Genomic DNA, 10,383 nt, shown 5'->3' with positions numbered 1-10,383 from the left:
TGTGTGTGTATGGGGGGGGGGTCATGCCGCCAAACCAGACTGGGCTATTCAGACATGCAGAGAGGCCTTGCTGACTTTATGAGATCATCTGGGTGCAACGCCACCGCCCCTTCGAAAGTACAGGATTTCAGAATTATCCCACGAATGCTTGTAAACCTAAAGACATTTATTTTTGGAATATCAAATTTTAAAAAACCATTTCCAAGAGTCCCTTCACTTGCTCCCACGTCGAAGGCTCTGGCAGAGCTGGTGCGGGCAGCTCCAGTCGCATGGAGGGCCCTGACTCGGCTTCGTCAGCCGCCTGTGAATCCATGATGTCATCCTTCCCCGAGTTTGGGCTCCCAAGCCCCCAGACCACCCACGCTGGCAGCCCATTCTCTCCTGCGTCGCCAGGGAGAGACCTGCCTTTATAAATGGTTCGAGGTCGGAACGGAGGCCTGGCCTGAATTGTTACACAGAAGCGCTGCTGGCAGCGGCACTAAGCATTTGGACATGTGGGCCCGGTGATTTTGAACTTTGAAACTTTCTTTAAGGCTCAGTGGAAAGGCTTGTGCGTGGCGAGAGGCAGGGGACTTTTAAGGGTGGGCCTGAAAAATCTGAGACACAACAGCAAACCGGGTTGAAGAAATACTAAATAAGAGGTAAGGGGAGATTAATAAAGAAGAAGCACCCGGTTCTGGGTTTAATGCCAGCCCTACCACCACCAGGAAGAAGGAGCAAAAAGGTGGAACTCTTTTGACACAGTCCTGCCTGGGTACAGATATCAGATTCCCGTCTAGGAGTTTTTTTCCTTCTGATTAGTCATTAGCAGAGGGGAACTGGGGTGTCTGTGGAGGAATGAATGTTCAGGTTCCTGAGAGAGTTAACAACAGCAACAATGTACTCCCCCTCCAAAACAATTTTTAAGAATAGAAAACTGGGGTTCTTGAAGCACCCCATAATTTTTGCCAATCTACAGCCACAGAAAAGAAAGAGGCACATTTGGGGTGACAGAGTGAAGGGCACCACCAAGGCCTGTGCTGTGTGCACATCTAAACCTGAGACAGGGCCCTAGTACTGGTGTCTGCTGGACAGTGCGGGGGCCTGGGGGATACTCCCCCTGAGGAAGCAATGGAGGGAGGCAGTCTCCGCTTGCCTGACAAAGGTCCTTCAGGTGCCCAGAGGAAGCTGAGTTGCTGGGATCACGATCTAGAAGGGATTACAGAAGCCTTGCTTCTCTTCTACCTCACATGCTCCCTGTACTGATGTCTGTCTTGCTCCAGGTCTCGAGTGATGGAACCATAGACCGAAGCACTATAAAACCGTGAACCAAAGTAAACTTTTACTCCTTATCTGTTAAGTGTCTCATGGATTATGCCACAGCGATGCAAAACTCACTAACGTAATATGCTGATTATATATTTGTGTACATACATGTGTAAATATGTGTACAGATGTACAACTGTGTGTATGTGGAGAACTCATCTTAGAAATATGGAACCAGCCAGTGACCTTTGTCATTGGTCTTGAGCACTGAAGAGTTGGCTAGTCTCAGAGAAGTGTCTGACCTATGGCACAAGCTGGGTTGCTAAACATGTTTTTAGACCAAAGGCACAAGAAACATATTTTGAGACCTCTCTGCCAGTTCCAAACAAATGCATATTGTCCTTGAGGCAGGAAAATCAATAGACTGAGCCCCAGAGTGATAAGAAAAGGTAGAAAGAATAAAAAAAAAAGTCTGGTGGGCACCAATTTCCAAGCCTGCATACTGTGGACACAGTAAAGGCCTGAAGAAGAGAAGAAGAAACAGAAAACAACACAAAGATATTTCAGTTGAGCAGATGAAACTGGTTTGGGAGAAGATGGGTGCCACGGTTGGGAGACCTCAGAGGGTCCACAGAGAGAAGATTTCACCAGGTTGTTGTGAAAAAAAGAGAAAGAAAAACCATCAGAAAGTTTGTGAATAGGCCAAATGCTGCCTGCCTGGCACGGCCTCCTCCTACCACCACCAACAGCCTGGCTTGCCCTCCCTCCTCCCACTGCAAACAAACAACCTCCAGTCTCACGTGGTAGCCACCATCTCCCTAGCCCATGTGGTCCGTGCTGTGCTGGAGACTCAGGAAACACCTGTCGCTGTGGTTTCCTGGCCATGCCTATCGGCTCAGGGTGAGCATGGGACACCTGTCATTGCTGTGGTCTGGTCTCCTGGCCATGCATGTCACTCCAGGGTGGGTATGGGACACCTGTTGTCACTGTGGTCTAGTCTCCTGGCCATGCCTGTCACTCCAGGGTGGGCATGGGACGCCTGTCGCTGTGGTCTAGTCTTCTGATCATGCCTATTGGCCCAGGGTGGCATGCCACCTGACAAATGCATCCGTTTGACTTTCGAAACTCTTACTAGGAAAGCTGGGACAGAAGAATTCTCTCTTCCCTGAATTGTCAGAGTGGAGGTGAGCCTGAACCGGCGCTAGCCATTTTGTTGTTAAAAGAGAGTCCACAGTGCAGGACATAGCCCAGAGCTTCTTAGAGAAATGAGCCTGGGCCCCAGGATGAGCTAAGTCGTGAGCTCAGCAGCACAGGTGACTTAGAAGGGTATGCTATCTCTCTGAGCCTCAGACGGACCACAGATGAGATGTCACAGTAATCCCACCGCCTTTCCAACCTATCGGGTGTATCACTAAGGTTACGACTAGTTTAACACAGTGTCCATTTGGCCTGGAAAGGCATTCTCCCTCCAGGACAGTTCACAGCTTTGTTGCAGATCTGATGTGTCTGTAGATGCCAGTAGCCCAGAGAATATAAAGTGTTAAGTCAGAGGTTCTTGGCTACGTGGACACAAACCACTCAGTAAGTTCTCCATACACAGAAGTGCAAGGCCAAGAGAACGAGAGACACATCACTTTTTTTTTTTATTTATTTCGAGGCAGGTGCCTGTCCTGGAACTAGCTCTTGTAGACCAGGCTGGTCTCGAACTCACAAAGATCCACCTGCCTCTGCCTCCCCGAGTGCTGGGATTTAAGGCGTGCGCCACCACTGCCCAGCTTTGCCGTTGTCAACACAAACACTTGGATTACTGAGTATAGTCGCACAAGGGTGTGTGCTGAACAGCTTGGAGATTGCCTGGCACACAGTGTCACCTATGACAGCCTAGGGAAGCAAGCAGGTAAACAAGCAAACAAACAAAACCTATTTTGTAAAGAGCAAGATGTTGGGTAGTTAGTAGTCCCTGATCCTGACTGCACAAGGAGAGTCTGTGGGAAGGGAGGACCCATAGCTGCCCCTGGGTCATCTCTGAAAGGAGACACAGACACTGGTGACAACTCGTCTGGGATGGTGAAGAAGGGATTTTTATCTAGTGCTCCACGCCCTTTGTCCTATTTCATTTTCCTCCCATGAGAGCATTTTACCATCTCATCACAGCTTTTGAAAGTCAGTCATTATGAAGTGGTTGGTTCTGAATTCTCCAGCCTCTTCTCCTGTCTTTCTAGCGTCCCAGCCCCTGCTCTATTAGGACATGGGATTGTTTATGTTGTGAAGTAGCTTGTGTCTGTCCTTGAAGTTTAGCCACTTTTCCCCACGTTGTGAATAAAAAAAGCTCCACTCCACTCCAACGTCTAGTCTCTTTGGTCTTGACTTTTGAGCACTCGAGGTAAGTGTCAATCCGTGTCAGGTCTTTTCAGGACTACGGCCAGCCTGGTACAGGGCACATGCCTTCAATCTCAGCACTCAGGAGGCACAACCTTCATTCAGCCTGCGAATTCTAGGCCAGCCGCTCAAACGGTGAGATGCTGTCCAAAAAATAAAACAAGACCACCACCAAAAATAAAAAAACAACATTATATATATGAAGCTCACTGTTACTTAACATGTTTTTCTGCACAGCTGATCAGCCAGCGTCCTTGTTATCCTGACTTCCGAAGCCATCCCTGACCATTTTCATGAGCTTGTCCTCTGAGGTAATCCGCCACCAACTCTCCAAGTTCAAAAGAATGAAACCTCGGGAACTTTTCTTGGAACTGCATTTAATAATAAAACATGAGGCAGAATTGGGCATTTTTGCTATCATAAATATTTAAGTTCATTTAACAATGAGCTTGCAAGACGCTAATCCCTCTCCTTTTAAGAGAAAATAATAACACATTATTTTAATAGCTATGTATTTAGAAACATACATGGAAACAGCTTAACTATCTGCCTGTACCCCTTGTGTTACCCCTGTGTGTCCCCATGTGCCCTCATGTGTCCCAACCCCTCAATGCCACTCCCATGTCCAAATCGACTCTTTGTCACGGGTCTTGGCCAAATGACAAGCCCAGAGCAGCAGGGATTCCATGACACCCGCTAAGACACAAGGTCCCCAAACCCCCACCATGACACCCGCTAAGACACAAGGTCCCCAAACCCGCCATACACCTAAAACGGCCCCTTGAGTAAGTGACTCTACAGCAAGCCACGCCAACTGCCTACATTCCAAGCCGTGTGAAATTTTATTGCTCTCCTTGCAAGGGTATTTCCTCCACAGAACTCCAGGGTAACATCTGCAATCCAGGTAATCCTGGATTCCCACCTGCAAACAGCTGGCCTGTATTCTAAGGGGTCTTACTAAGTTTTTTGTGGAATGCTAAGATTGTCCGCAGGAGACACGGAAACAGCTCAGCTTCCCGCTCCGCACACGGACAGGCTGAGAGTGCTGGGTCTCTCTGGGACTTCGTATGACTTCATGGAATGACATCTGCCAAGAGAACATTAGGAAAAGCAAGCAAACTCAGCAGCCGGGTTCCATGGCAACGGCTGGCCAGCCACAGGTGCTGGCTAGGGAAGAACCCTGGTCCTGCGTAAATGTTCCAGAGAGTTCTTTATTATTTTAAACACCACACTCAGAGAGTGCTTAATTTGCTCAGATTCAAAACATTCCCCAAGGGCAGAGTGCAGGGTAAACAAGGCTGAGGAGAAAGTCCTATCCTCCTAATTTTTAATTGGCCAAGCAGAGTTGTTACAAAAGAAAACACTTGATTTCTGACAGCCTTGCCACCACAAAGGAGCTTAGGAAGGGAGGCTTTGGTGGAAAATACTCTCAGTTTAGCCAGTCACGGTGTGGTGAGATCTTTGGTGTTCTAGACAAACTCAGTGTATCTTTCTTGCTCGGTGGGAGAGGCAAGCTCCAGAGAAAAGACTGAACATCCAGCAGCAGAGGAGGTGGGACCTTCTCTGCCGGAAGCTGCCTCACTAGGGGTGCTGAAGCTCCTTCAGGGCTTCTGAGCTCCGAGAATGTGAGTGAAAAAACTCACCCAGTGGTGTAAATCTCGGAGGCTTTGATGTGTACTGGAGACCAGGAGTGAGGCCCTTGTGCCAGTGAGCCTCTGCTCCCACATATAGGGTTGGCTCACTCACTCCCTACCTCCTCCAAGCCCGGACTGAAGCCAAGCTGCACACTGGCAACTGGACATACCCTGGTCCTCCAGGCTGTGTTTAAGTGGGGAGATGGACAGGAAGTGACTGACGTACCGGGGATCAGTTCCTTCCTAGGCGGCAAGTGGGAGCATACTCAGATTGTGGGATGGCTCCGTTTGTGGTATCTCTGCCACTCACTGTGCTATTGGAAATAGCTCTGGCCCATGGCTTTTGGGATCAACCTCTGTCACCCCTTTGAGTGGTCATGGAATAACCCTGTAACCCCAGCTAGGAAAATCCGAGCCTTCTCTGGGCCTGTCCCAACCTTGTCTAGGACCACAGACTGTACGTCTGCGCAGGCACTGTTTTCTGTCATCACACGGGCCCCTTGTTTGTTGAAAACCCCAGCTGAGACCACACTTTCACCAAGCATTTCTCAAAACCAGAAAAGCATTGTGTGTGTGCTGGCTGGCTGCTGAGGGCACAAACAAACAAACAACCAAAAAAAAAAAATTTCTCTTGAATCCATAACAATAAACATTTGTATATTCGAGAGTTTAAAAATGTATTTATTTGTATTTGTATGTGCCTGCGTGTGTGCGTGTGCACCACGTGTGCCTGGCACCCCCAGAGTCTAGAAGAGGATTTCAGTCCTCCAGAACTGGAGCACAGACACTTGTGAGGTGTCCTGGGGGACAGAACCCCAGTTCCCTGCAAGAGCAGCGAGTGCTCTTCACTGCTGAACCATCTCCCCAGTCACTGCTGGAAATTTTAATGAAAGTGAGTGCTATAACTATTTATAGATAAATACTGTAATACCTACTAAAAATGATTCCCTGGCTAATGGCATTGCCAAGCTTCATCTGGGAGACTGGGCCACTGTTAGGGTTTTTTCCTTTTAGCATATTACCAGTCTTTCACTATGGCAGCTGGTATAATGTGTGTGTGCACGTGTGTGAACACATCCGTGTGTGTGTGTGTATCCATGTGCACGTATGCATGTTAAGTGGATATCTGTTTTCATTGTTTCTGTCTTCTTTGTCAAACTCACAAACATTACTTTTCTTTACACGCCCGTGGCCCTCCTGGAACTAGAGTCCCCACTCAGCTGTCTGTCCTGCCTCTTGGCTGTCCCGACAGCCTCCCACCCTCCCCACCCTCTGCGCTCAGGTGGTCATCCCCATCGCTGCTCAGAAGATCAACTGTATTTTAATTACTCCATCAAATTTTCATTCAACAAATTCATTGTTCTTTCATTGTGAAAAGACACAGAACGGAAGTAAGAAGTCGAGGCACAGGAAAGTGAAGGAAAGGCTACAGAGATGGTAATCAGAAGCTGAAGGGGATGATGGAAAATTAAGGAGCAATAGTTTTCTAGATACTTAAAAATAGTGGTCAAGATCTACCATGAACAAATGCTGTCCATCTTAGGGGCAATATAGAGCTGCACCTCTGACTCTGCAGACTTTAGATGGTGCCCAGAACCTCACAGCGTCTCCCAGAGAAGCCGTCTGTAGGGGCTCGAGGTAGAGCTCAGTTGGTGGAGTACCCAGAAGCAGTGGGAAGCCCTGGGCACCATCCCCAGCACCATACAAACATGGCATGGTGGTCAAGGTCTCAGCACTTGTGAAGCACGAGTTCTCATTAGTCTTAATAATAAAATCCCAGAGTCAGATACAGCGGTTAATGCTGAAGATCAGAGAAGCAACGCGCCAGCCTCTAGAGAGTTCTTTTACCTCTACCAATGCCCGTATCAATGGAGCAATCCTGTCCTCAGACTATCTCCTCAAACTCCATCCTCAGACTACAACTATCTCCACCAAACCTTACACTGAGCTCCTGTCTCCTCCTGCCTTATATTCCTCTCTCTGCCCAGCCAAGTCACTCCTGTCTCCATCTCCCTAGTGCTGGGATTAAAGGTGTGGGATCCCAAATGCTGGGATTGCCTTTGTGTGAGCTCTGTTTCTCTTTTAGACAGAGTCAATCGCCTGTAACCCAGGGAGGCCTTGAGCTAGCAGGGATCCCTCTGCCTCTGTCTCCTGAGTCCTGGGATTGAAAGTGTGTACCACCACTCCCTGGTCTCTAGTGGCTTGACTCTGCACTCTGATCTTCAGGCAAGCTGTATTTGTCAAAACATAAACAACATGTCACTAAACAGTGACATTTGGATGGTGGAAGCAGGATCAGAAGTTCAGGATCATCCTCTGCTACCCAGTGAGTGCAAAGACAGTCTACAATACGTGGGACAATGTTCTAAACAGGAAACAAACTCAATCTCTCGGCTTCTGATCTCTCTCCTTTAACAAAGGGAGGTCTGACCTAGCACATAAGAGGTGAGACAGACATCTCCAGAGACTTGAGCCTTGGTCACAGAATAAGTATTCAAGCTATTTCCCTGCCCCCTTCGTGAAAGGCCTCCTTCCTCTTCATAGGGGTTAGCAACTCCAACCACTTCTCCACAGGATGCTCGGAACTAATCTTTTGCAGGTCTACTGTGTCCCTTTCTGGGTAGACTTCCCTAGAGAAATGATGGCCTGCTCTCCGGAAGTATTTAATCTCCCACTTCCTGTCTGAGAAGAGTGAGTGCTCGTAGCTTGAAGAAATGAAGAAACAGTTGACTATTTCTGTTCACCAGGTTTGCAGCATCGTGTGGGCCTGGTCTCTCTGCTGCCAGCTTGCATTACAGTCCACGTCTTGGCTGCAAGCAGTTACTCAGTTTTATTTCCCTTTGTTCACGCTCATACCCAGGAGCAAGCCGACTCCCTGGAAGAAGGAGAGCAGGAGGGATATGCCGGTGAGGACAACTGTCCTGCAGAGAAATGTGTGACGTGAGAGCCAGTGGCAGGAACAAACTCAAGCACGGACCAAGAGCTGAGGAAGAGGCAGAAGGAGCTGCTGCTGGATGAAAACAGGGCCGTAGATGACAGAGGCAAATAATTCATATCCCACAGGACCTGCAGGAGACTGATCTCAGGACAGCTCAGCCTTCCCTGGGAATAAATGCCCAAAGCCCCAGACGCTCAAGTCCCTAAAGAGGAAATGGCATAGTACTACACACATGCGCACACTCTGCACACATGCACACACTGTGTGCAGTCTCTAGGTAATGCACACGCATGCACACACTCTGTGCCGTCTCTAGGGAATGCAGAGAACAGGGTCGTGCAAATGTCCTCCCAGCCGTTGTCAGGAGTACGTATGTTCGAGAACAGCAAAATTTAAGATCTGCACAGTGCCCGACAGCTGCCCCCCTTTCAATATTTTGATCTTTGGTTGGTGAATATGCAGACTATTTAAAAAGTATACCGTGGGCTCCCAGCCACACTCTTCAATTCCCAGAATTCTCAGCTTCTGCTATTGAAATGAATCATGAAAAAGCAACAATAATCAGAGGCCAGGCATGTATTAGTGAGTTCTTATCTCTTGCAGGGCATCCATGTGGGCATTAGATAGTTTCCACTCCTAGTACAGAGCCCCACAGAGGTGTAGCCCAGCTGTGGCTGTCATGGACGCAACACTAAGCCTGTTGGACGAATCTGCCAGATTGGTGGTTAGCTATTAACTGTCAATCCGAAACAACCTAGTCTAGGAGGAGGCTATCAATGAGATCTTGTCCACCTTGAGTTGACTGGGGGCTCTTCTGGGGGGCAGAGTACCTTCATTCTATGACTAGGAGAAGGCCCAGTCCGTTGTGGGTAGCAACATCCCCTAGGCAGTGGTTCTGAACTATTGAAGAATAGAGAAATTACCCTGAGCTCATCTGAGCAAGGGAGCATATATGAATGCATTTTCTCTGCTTTGAATTGTGGCTGTTATGTGACCAGGTGTCTTGTGCTGTGGCGGTCATGTGACCAGGTGTCTTGGGCTGTGGTTGTCATGTGATCAGGTGTCTTGGGCTGTGGTTGTCATGTGACCAGGTGTCTTGGGCTGTGGCTGTCATGTGACCAAGCATCTTGGGCTCCTGTTGCTGTGTCTTCTCCACCATGGCAGAACTGCAACCCGGAACTGTGAGCTGGAATGAACCCCTTCCTCTCCCAAACTAGTTTTTGTGGAGATATTTCACCACAGCAGCAGAAATGAAATTAGGACAGTATGATTAAATGGGAATTTCTATTTAAGGTAATTCATAACAGCGGCAATTATATAATTTTTTTAAAAGGAACAAACTGGATGCCAGATGTTACACAAGTCTCTTTTCACTACAGTTAAAACCAAAGATGCTAAGACCCCAATGCTTAAGTATTTAACAATACAGATAAATGCTCGAAACACAGCAAGTGAGCGTCTGACAACCCAACAGCAGACCACGGAACATTGCTCAGCACCACCTCTGACTTGGGAAAAGATAAAGCGTGGGAGGCAACCGTCTAAGAGGAGTCACTGAGAAGTAGCCTCCGCTCATCCTTTCTTCCAACTCTTTAAAGTGAGCATGTACTATCGTTACAATTGGAAAGAAGAAGACAGGGAATATTGACAAGAGCTTGTGTTTCCCATGGCAGGGAGCAGCCCTGCCCTGGCTGCTCATTGGGAACAAACAGAGCTGATGTCCCTCCCTGAGAACGAAACATCCATTTCTGCGTGAGGTTTGTCGGCCCTCGTCTCCGAGGAGGCGCCAGCACAGATGTGCATGCTGCTCTTGTTTTCCTCTGCTTTGCAAGCCTGAGTATTTGGGAGTTTGGCCCTAAGCACACAATTCCAGTCACCCTGTCCCAACCCGGGAGCTTTTTGCGTCTGTGAAACGCAAACTGTGGCTCCCGGGGGAGAAGACGCTGCTAGCTTCCCACCTCCTGGAAGAGCACTGGGCCATGTGTGTGGAGTCCCTCGCCACTCTGGCCGGAAAATGCGGGTGGCTGGGAGAAGCTGCCAGACGTCTGCAGTAGCTGGTTGCTGTCTTGGAAAAATAAATGTCTTTTTCCTCTCCAGAAGCTGCAGATGAGTGGAAGAGGGTGTCTTCACTGCCACTCCCACACCCTGAAAGAGTTGCAGATTTACTGAGAATTTGAGAAAAGAACA

The sequence above is a fragment of the Microtus ochrogaster genome, chromosome 16, assembly GCF_000317375.1.
Source record: "Microtus ochrogaster isolate Prairie Vole_2 chromosome 16, MicOch1.0, whole genome shotgun sequence".
In the NCBI taxonomy this organism is placed as follows: Eukaryota; Metazoa; Chordata; class Mammalia; order Rodentia; family Cricetidae; genus Microtus; species Microtus ochrogaster.
The sequence above is the reverse complement of the archived record's forward strand: the minus strand, read 5'-3'. Positions refer to the sequence as shown.